A 10,005-nucleotide genomic window follows, 5' to 3' on the forward strand; every position below is an offset into this window, starting at 1 on the left:
CGTCCCATACCTTAACTCGGGTAGAACTGTTCGCATACTGGTATGCCTACTTTTTTCCCAGAGTTTAACAGTTAATACAGGATCAATGTGTTCACTATTTCATAGAAATATATATGAACCAATTGAAACAAAATCGGATTGATTCATGAGAATCAATTCATGAACATTAAGCCATTGTATGCAAAGATTCCATTCCTTAATTTATAAATGTATTTGTTCATGAGTATGAAAAACATACTTAACATATTTTAGAACTTTAACTACTAAGTTTGCAAACGGGTACACAAACTATAATATCCGGATTTTGGTCTTGTCCAGCAGTTCGCATACCCGTATGCATATTTCCGTTACAGACCTTAACTCAGGTAGAACCCTTCGCATACTGGTATGCATAATTGGTTCCCGGACTTTAACAGTTAAAACCGTTCGCATACTAGGTATGCATAATTGGTTCCTTAGAAGACGACAATAGCTGTCTCACACAAACTATTAGCTTATAAGTAATTTTCAAGTGATCGAATGATCAATACGAAACATTCCGAGTCGACATCTAATGATTGTCTCACACGAATCATTTAAGATGTTTCATGGGTACGATGAACGTAGTCAAAGAAAAAATCTTCCAACACATATTTCGAGAAACAGATAAACGAGTTAAACTCAGCTCGAAATATCAAATGTGTATAATATAAATGTTTATATAGCTATATGACTTAGTCTGATCAGGAGATAGAATAGAAAAGACATCTGAGTGATAGATAAGTTTTAGTATCCACAAACCTTTTGTTGATGAAGTTCATCCAAGATCTTTTCAGTAGATCTTCGTATCCAATCGATGAACATCGTGAAGTCTAAAGCTCAACTATACATTCTATCCAAATACGAGACATAGCTATAAGTAGACTAGAAATCAAGACTTATAGTTTTGATCACCTAAACTTGACAAACAAGCTTGAGATACCAACGCTTGCGAGTTCGACCGAGCAGTGCTCTAACAAAATTATTGGTGAAATTAGCACCTAGAGGGAAATGGAATACTTGATTGTAATGGGAAATTGGTGATTTGAACCAAACATGAGAAATAAGAAGAAGACAGAAGATAAAAAAAAGACATACACAACCACAACACAAGATATACGTGGCTCACCTTTACAGGCTACATCTAAAACCAACACCGCCAGAAAAACTTCCATTATAATCAAAGACTGTTGCATGTTATTTTCACAACCCAAGACAGGATTAAAAAAGATAAAATACATATTAGAGAACACCATCAAATGTCAGGAACAAACCATTGATCAGATATCTCCATTGTGATTAACATGCTTAATATTTTGAACGATTCCCAAAGTCAGCACCAATCTGGCATACTTTTACCACCATCACACACAACATACTTGCTCAGAATATATACTGTGTGAATATCTATATTAACGTGGTACATGCTTTCGAGACCGCGCACATTCTTGATAATACGTGCAAATCATCAACAATATTTTAACACATTAGATCTCGTTTATAACTTCGAAGAGTTGCTGAACTTGCTTCTTCATGAGAGCTCACAACTCATCCTTTTTTTCAACTTTTATGCCCCATTATTTATGGTGTATGGTTATTAACATCCTTCAAGAAGCAAATACATGTATTCCACCTCATTCAGCCTTATTATGCATCCCATACTACATCATAAAACCAAACGAAGAACATACACGTCTGCCAAGTTGAACATCTGATTTGTGACTCACATTAAAAATTCATCTTTGTGTAAACAGTGGTTGAAACATTATCTTCAAAGAAAATATATTTCTCCATCTGAATAATAAACCATTAATGAATAACATGTTCAACCACACCAGCCCGTCAAATGGCTATGATACCAATTTTTGAGGAAATTGGCACCTTGAGCGCAACAGAATACAGGATCACAAAGGAAAATTTGTGATTTTAAACAAACATGGAGAAATAAGAAGACAGACAAAAGATAAAGAAACACATACACAACAACAACACAAGATATATGTGGTTCACCTTTACAGGCTACATCCACGACTAGCACTATCAGAAAAACTTCCATTATAATCAAAGACTATTACATGCTCTTTTCACAACCCAAGACAATATCCAAAGATTTAAAAGACATATCCGAGAACACCATTGAAGAATCCATAGAAACCAACTCTCTAAACCATTCTTCAAACCTGCTGTCTCATGTTTTCTAATCTATAACAAAGGAAAAACACTAGAAACTTTGTTTACGGAAAATCCCTAAGCTCTCATACAACTAGAACACCAAAATTCTCTTTGTACAAGTTTTTCGCTCACACAGATTTTGACCTTCACGGTAGCACTCGAACCCTCCCAACAAAGAGATCAAAATCCTAAGCACAATAATTTAGCACTCTTCCAGGATGGATGTCTATAAACCTACAATTTTAATCTTATATATAGAGAGTAAACTCTTTCCTAAACATTATCAAACATAGATTAAAAAATCCACCTCAATATGGAAACAAACTTAAAAAAGAAAATTCAAGGTTTTCGTAACATTTTTCCATGGAAAAAGAAAACCCGACCTTTCAAATTAGGAACCTCAAATTCAAATAGTGATGTGTGGCATAGATACATATAACATATGAAAAGAAAGATGTAATCAGGTTTTCGAGGAAAAAAAATCCCTATGATATTGTCTTAGACTATTGAAATTGTTGTTTGTAGTTTGTACTTCTATGCATTTAAAGTTATCAACGGTAACAGATATGACAATGAAACAAGAAACGTGGCCTCCTCTTACGTGACGGATAATAAAAATTAGGTTTTCGGTGGACCAAAGAAAAGGCCGGGAGAATCGGGCGACCAGCTGAGTCGAATCACTTTCATCTGATTTTTGACAAACCTTCACCCATAGAACTTTGCATGTCTATGATTCTCTAGTTTTTCTCCCTTTTCATCTCTTTTTAAGCTTTCACCCGTTTCTTTTTATCATCTAGTTGAACTTACAGAACTTGATTGAATTAATTTGAGTCAAAGATTTATTTCCCCATGAGTGGCTAATCCCTAAAGCTTACCAGACCTGCATAGGACTTAGGTCTGCTAAATCATGGTGGTCACCAGGTGTTTTCTCTCGTGTCTGCGGAATATGGGTATGTTTTTTTCTATCGCTGCCATTAGTTGTATCTCTTCTTATGCTTGGTTTAGTTTATACTTTATCAGATTAACTTGGTCTTCATCTTCTTTGCGATTTCTCCAAATTTGTCCCATATTTTTTCCACCAATCATCATTATCTCCGGTCCATTTTCTTTATTCGTTTTAGAACCAATCGACTGTTTTCTGCAAATTGTATCATTGTGTTTTTGTTTGACATGGTGATGGGTCTTTGACAACCCATAATTAGATCAAAAATCTTGTTTCAATCTCAAATCTCTTTCGTTATATTTTCAAGTTCTTTTCTTGCTTTCGTAGAAAAGCTGTTTGTTAGTATAGCTATTTGAAGGGGTTTTATTAATATCCTTGGGGTTGGGCGTAGATTGTCTTGCATTCTTGTAGGAAAGCTGTTTGTTTGTTTATCTTTTTGAAAGGGTATTTTCAATCTCGTTGTTTTTTAGGTGTAGTTTGTCTTGCAACATTTATTTAAGAGTTTTTTAGTTTTTCTGGGTTGGTTTTTGTTGATTGTATTCATTGATTCGGCTTGGATCGTTTTCCATGATTATTGTGCTCTCTAAATTTCAGTCAGGATTTTCACTGGGACTTAATATTTTTTTTAGTCTCTGTAAAATTGGATTTAGACATCTTTTTTGGGTTAATCGCATCTCAAGTAAGTTTTTATGAACCTCTTATTCTATCTAAACCAAGCTATAATCTAGTCTTGTACATAAAGTTTTGTTTTTATCTCCTTAATTCTTAATGGCAACAGTCTCATATACCCATATGTTTTATCCTTTGTCGTATCCGGTTAACTGCTTGGATTTAGTAGCTCCTAATGTTTAGTTGTGCAGGTCTGGTTAGTGTCTTCTCTTATCTATCTGTTGTGGTTGTGCATCTCGAAACCTATCTTACCTTTGTAATTAAATTTGGATAGTCCTATTCTTCCTTGAATCTGCTACTCTCTTTCCGTTAATCTTTTCTAATCTTTTCTAGTTTATTCTTTGAATTTACATTGCATTAGGAGAAGTTTCTCTTCTATTCATTCTCGTGCTGTTTTTTATTTTTTTATTTTTCTCTTTTGTATTTCTTCACCTCCAATCCACTTCTCCCCGTTTATCATATCAACCGGAATTAGGTAGTGTTGTTTTGACAAGATGAAGTTGCTATCTTGGAACGTCCAGAATATGATCACCTCTCACTAAGGACCACTTCCACTATCTTTGTCATTATTTCAACACTCATATTGTGTTTGGTTCGACCTATTTGCCACCAATGTTTTTCCTACTACCACCCTCATTAATTGCGGCCTTCACTTATCTTATTCGCCACTCATATATTTTTCCATAAATCCTAAATAGTGCTTCTTGATTTTTTGTTTACACCCAACAATGAAAATACCCCAATAACTAAATTTCTAAAAAACCCTAAGTTACAAATTAATCTCTCATCGGCATCTTCGTCTGCTCCATCTCTCCTGCCTATCACAACCTTTCCTTCATATTTTGTTTAATTTTTTCTTTCAGTTTCTGAGTTTAAATAAAAAAGATGCCTCCAAAAAGGAAAGTAGGGAATGTTCAAGCGAACTCAAAATCCAAAATTAGGTCAAACTAAACCTAACTACACCATACTGCTATGCGATTACATATTACTGTTTGGTGATAGTTAAACCGTTAACTTTCTTTTGTTTGTGTTACTTTCTGAATGTTGTGTGCTAATTCAAAACAAAATTAAGAAGGTGGTGGTAGCCACTGACTAACAACTTCGTCTTCATCTTTCAAGGATTGATCAACTAATCATTAGATACTTTGATTCAATATATTGGTGTACTTTGATCAACTATATTTTTGATGGGTTTATAATGAAAATAAAGATTAATGGAGAAGAAGATAAATTAATTACAGTTTGACTTCTACAAGTGGTCATTAGGAAAAAGTTAAATTGAAAAGTTAAATTACTTTCGAAATCTTAATGATGGTGGCAAATAGAAAAAATGTGGGTGGCAAATAGGTGAAACCTTGTGTTTTTAACGGAGACAAAAGCCAATTGTCTCGAATGGGTTTATTCTTAAAAAATTCTCAGTTTCATGACTGGTTTATTATACCTTCCGTAGGAATAACAAAAGGATTAGCAATCGCCTGGCACAATCATATTGATATGCGGTTAATATCTTCAAGATTTAATGTGTGTCACTTTGAAACGAGACTAGGCGATATTGAGATTCTAATCACATGTGTCTACAGAGCCTTTGATGCTGATGACAAAGTTGAATAGTGGACATATATTTCAGACATAGCCTAGCAAGTGAACAAACCTTGGGTCCTGATCGGGGACTTAAACGTCATTCTAGATCCAGACAAAAAATAATGGGGGAAATAAGGCTAGTTCGAGTAGTAAATCTATCATTGTTCAAACAATTGACTCTGTGGGATTACAAGATGCGGGATACGAAGGCGCTCCGTTCACCTGGTCAAACAACAGAAAAGGAAAAACAAATATATGCGAAAGAATTGACAGAGCTTTGATATCCTTTCTTTGGTCCCAGAATTTCACGGACACCAAGGTAACTCACTTATCAAGAGTTGGGTCAGATCATACACCTATTTTACTAGATTCCAACCCTGAAAAACTCAAAACACAAAAACCTTTTAGGTGTATTAGATCTTGGCTTTCCCATCCCACGTTACCTAAGGTAGTTAAAGCGGCCTAGGATTTACATTCCAATAATTCGATAAATAGAAATATTTCCTTGAAACTTCAACTTTTATCCTCAGATCTTGCTCATTGGAATTCCGACATATTTGATAACGTTCATAAAAATATTAAGAACTTAAACAACAAAATAGAGAGCATTCATCGATCCGGAAATATTTCAAGGGACATAGAGAAGTTGAAAAAATCTCCAAGCGGAATTAGGAAAATGGTACAAAATAGAAAATGGTGTCTACCATCAGCTATCTAGAAATAAATTTTTCGAGGAATATGACCAGAATACAGAGTACTTTCATGCTACTGCTTCCAATAGGAAAAGAATAAGTTTCATCAATGCTCTTAGAGAACCTTCTGGCCTTTGGCTTTCAGATAGAGACCAAATTAATTTTCTTCTGGTAGACCATTTTACCCACTTAGGTACAACCCATATAAACAATTGTAACTTTGATCTTTCCAGCATCATAAAGCCTTGTATATCCGAAGCAGAAAACCTATCAATCCTAGAAATTCCAACCAAAAATGAAATCTGGCTCACACTATCCAATATGAATCAATGTGGTGCCCCAGGACCAGATGGATTTCAACCATGTTTCTTCAAAGCTAATTGGGAAAATTTTGGACCGGATATTATTAACACAGTCCAAGATTTTTTTAAATCTGGTATTCTCGAAACTGATCTCAACCACTCATTCATTACCCTGATTCTGAAAATTCCAACTCCTATAACTCCGGGTGATTTCAGACCAATAAGCTTAAGTAATATCATCTACAAACTAATTTCAAAAATTCTCGCGAATAGAATAAAGCCCATTCGCAACAAATTAATTTCTCCCAACCAATAAACTTTTTTCTTGAGAAGACAAATCACTGATAATATTATAATCTCCCATGAGCTGATCCATATGAAAACTTCAAAAGAGAGAAAAGGATACTTGGCTCTCAAATTAGATCTTTCTAAAGCCTTTGATAGAGTGGAGTGGTATTTTATCGAAAAAGTCCTTCTTAGTTTTGGATTTAATGAAAAGTGGGTTAATCTCATACTGCAATGCATCTCAACAACTTCTTTTTCTATTCTTCTCAACGGCTCCCTCGGGCCAAAATTTAGAACCTCGAGAGGATTAAGACAAGGAGATCCCCTATCTCCCTACCTTTTTCTGATCTGCATGGAAATTCTATCTAAGCTTTTAGAAAATGCGATAGTGGATAGGAAAATCTCTGGTCTTCAAATCAACAAAAATGGTCCGAATATTTCACATCTATTCTTTGCAGACGACTGTTTCCTGTTCACAAAAGCTAATCTGGGGGAAGCAAAAAATCTTCTAGATGTCTTATCATTATTTGGAGATATAACAGGTCAAATTATAAACCTTCAAAAATCCAGTGTCTATTTTAACCCAAAAATTCATCCCAAACATGGAAAAATAATAGCCAGAATTCTTAAAGTCCTGCTGATCAAAAAATATGACAGATATCTCGGTAATCCCCTTTTCTTTGACAAGAATAGAAAAGTGAATTTTGAGCCGCTTCTACAAAAATATTACTCCACTCTGCAAGGCTGGAAATCCAAACTCCTATCTCAAGATGGAAAGACAGTTCTAATAAAATTTATCCTTCAAGCATTCCCAACTTACCAAATGCAAATGCTTTCCCTTCCGAAAGAAACCTTGGATCAATTTTCTGGTGGAATAAAGAATGGAAAAAAAGACAAGGAGGGTTCATCAGAGCTTGGAAGATCATTTGTAAACCTATCTCTCAAGGTGGATTAAGTATTAAAAACCCTCACCAATTTAATATAGCTTTACTCACTAAACTTGTCAGCAGATTAATACTAGAAAAAGATCAATGATGGACCCAACTTCTCAAAGCGAAATACTTTCCAAATTCTCACCCAATGGAAGCTTCTAGTCCTCAATCTTATCGTGGATTTGGACGAGCATCCAAAGAGGTCTAGATTTAATTAAGGGAAATTTTGTCTGGCAAGTCAAAAATGGAAACTCCATAAAAATTTGGGAAGACAGGTGGATTCCAAACTCAGAAATAATCACTCAACCACAAGACCTGCAGGACCCGGCCCCAAAAATGGTTCAAGAACTCATTACTGAAGAGAATAAATTGGATCAAGGAAAACTTGACAGATTCTTTAGCCCAGAGGATAGAGAAAAAATTCAAGCCATAACTCCAAGAAGACAGGAACAAGACAGAATCAGATGGCTACACCATCACTCAGGAAATTTCTCGCCTAAAACTACTTATAACTTCTTGGTTAATCAAATTCAAGATGATGATGATTCTTTGATAGATTTTCCATGGAAACAAATATGGAAAATTCAGGCAATCCCAAGAATTAAACTTTTTGTTTGGAAATCAGCTCAAAAAGCTTTATCAACTTCTTCGAGACTAGGGTCCCATAACCCAGACATTGATCCTAATTGTCAGATGTGCAATTCTCAAGTTCAGGAAACCGAGAATCATCAATTTAGATCTTGTACATTCACTAGAGATATTTGGTTCAGATTATCGCTAGAAAATTTAACATCTTCTGATAATACTTGAATGATTATTTCGTGGGTCAAGGGTTGGCTCTTGAATCCAGATTTGGACCACCTTGTAGCGAAAATATCGACCATCCTATGGTTCATCTGGAAATACAGATGTTCAGTTGTTTTTGAAAAAAATAAACCCAGACCCAATTAAACTGATTGATCAGATCAACAGATTTTTGCATTCCATCCCTCAAAAAAATATGAGAGAGGGATTTTACAACCAACAGTTAGCTTTGGTCAATACCAAATGGTCAGATATAAACACAGATTGGATAATTTTTGTCGATGGTTCATTCAAGAAAGAAGACCTTTCAATGGGATACACTTATATTGTTTACTCAGTGGATCACGAGTCCTTTATGCACATTTCAGCATGGTCAGAGACAGCTACTTCGGCGTTTCATGCGGAATCAAAATCTTTACAAAAAGTGGTTACGTGGCTAAAAGACAATATATTGTCAAGCGTTTCAATAGTGACTGATTGTAAATTACTGGCAGAAAATATCAACAAGGATAGCACATAACTCTTTTGGACATCTAAAAACACTGTACAGGAAACAAAGACAATTTTGAAAGATCTTCCTCAAGCTCACGTAAATTTTATAAATCGAAAATACAACTCTGCAACGGATCTTATAGCTAAAGAAGCAAGAATAAAAAGTCTTCAGCATATGTCTGCAAAACTACAACAAAAAATTCAGAAATCTAGCATTAATTCTAATGTCATTGATAGAAACGAAATTATAAATCTTTTGTACTATATTTACTAATTGATAAAATTTCTTTTCCCACCAAAAAATAAATAAATTAGGTTTTTGGTTCATCGGAGAAAAATCTGACATGGTTGTGGGTCTGGGTTTTATTACGTGTGATTGTACATATAACTTCGAGGATTCTGCCAGCGTTTCCCCAGTAACAACGTCAACAGTGATTGCAGGGACTTTTGCTACATTTGCGATATCACATGACCTTATATGGTAAAAAAAAAGGAGAAGCATATTCACACATATGGACAAAGTAATCCCCAAAGTCTTTAAATTATGAGTGAGTGTATGTACATAGCTGAGGTTTTTTGTTCAAAAAAATAACAACAGCTGATATTTTGGTTTATGAAGGCCCGGCAATTCCTATTGCTAGTACGCTAGATAGGAATGGCAATTGCCATTTGCCATTTCCTAGCTTGTACCTTATTATGATACCTATACACAAAATAGGCGCTGATATTTGAACTTTGATTCTTTTGTTCATTAATTGTACGATTTATGAATTCAAAGCCATCCCTAGCTCGATTATTGTACCTTATTGGACAATACCCAAATGTGCTGAAAATAGCGTCAGATATTTATTTATTTTTTTACTTTCTCCATCCCTATTATAAAGGTGGAATTATAAAAATTTGTAGTTTCATTAAATAATCAGACTTTCAATTTCAATATGAATTTTTTCATATATTGACCTTATTTATTATACTAGTTATCATCACAATTAAATTAATGTTTCTAGTGTTGGAAATTGTACAAAGGATAAAACCGGAAAGAGAATGGAAATGTAGAAAATCAAAAAACCTTCTTAGTCTAAGAGAAACTCACTTTTCCACCTCTACAATTGGGA

This window comes from Papaver somniferum, chromosome 8 (assembly GCF_003573695.1).
Source record: "Papaver somniferum cultivar HN1 chromosome 8, ASM357369v1, whole genome shotgun sequence".
Lineage (NCBI taxonomy): Eukaryota > Viridiplantae > Streptophyta > Magnoliopsida > Ranunculales > Papaveraceae > Papaver > Papaver somniferum.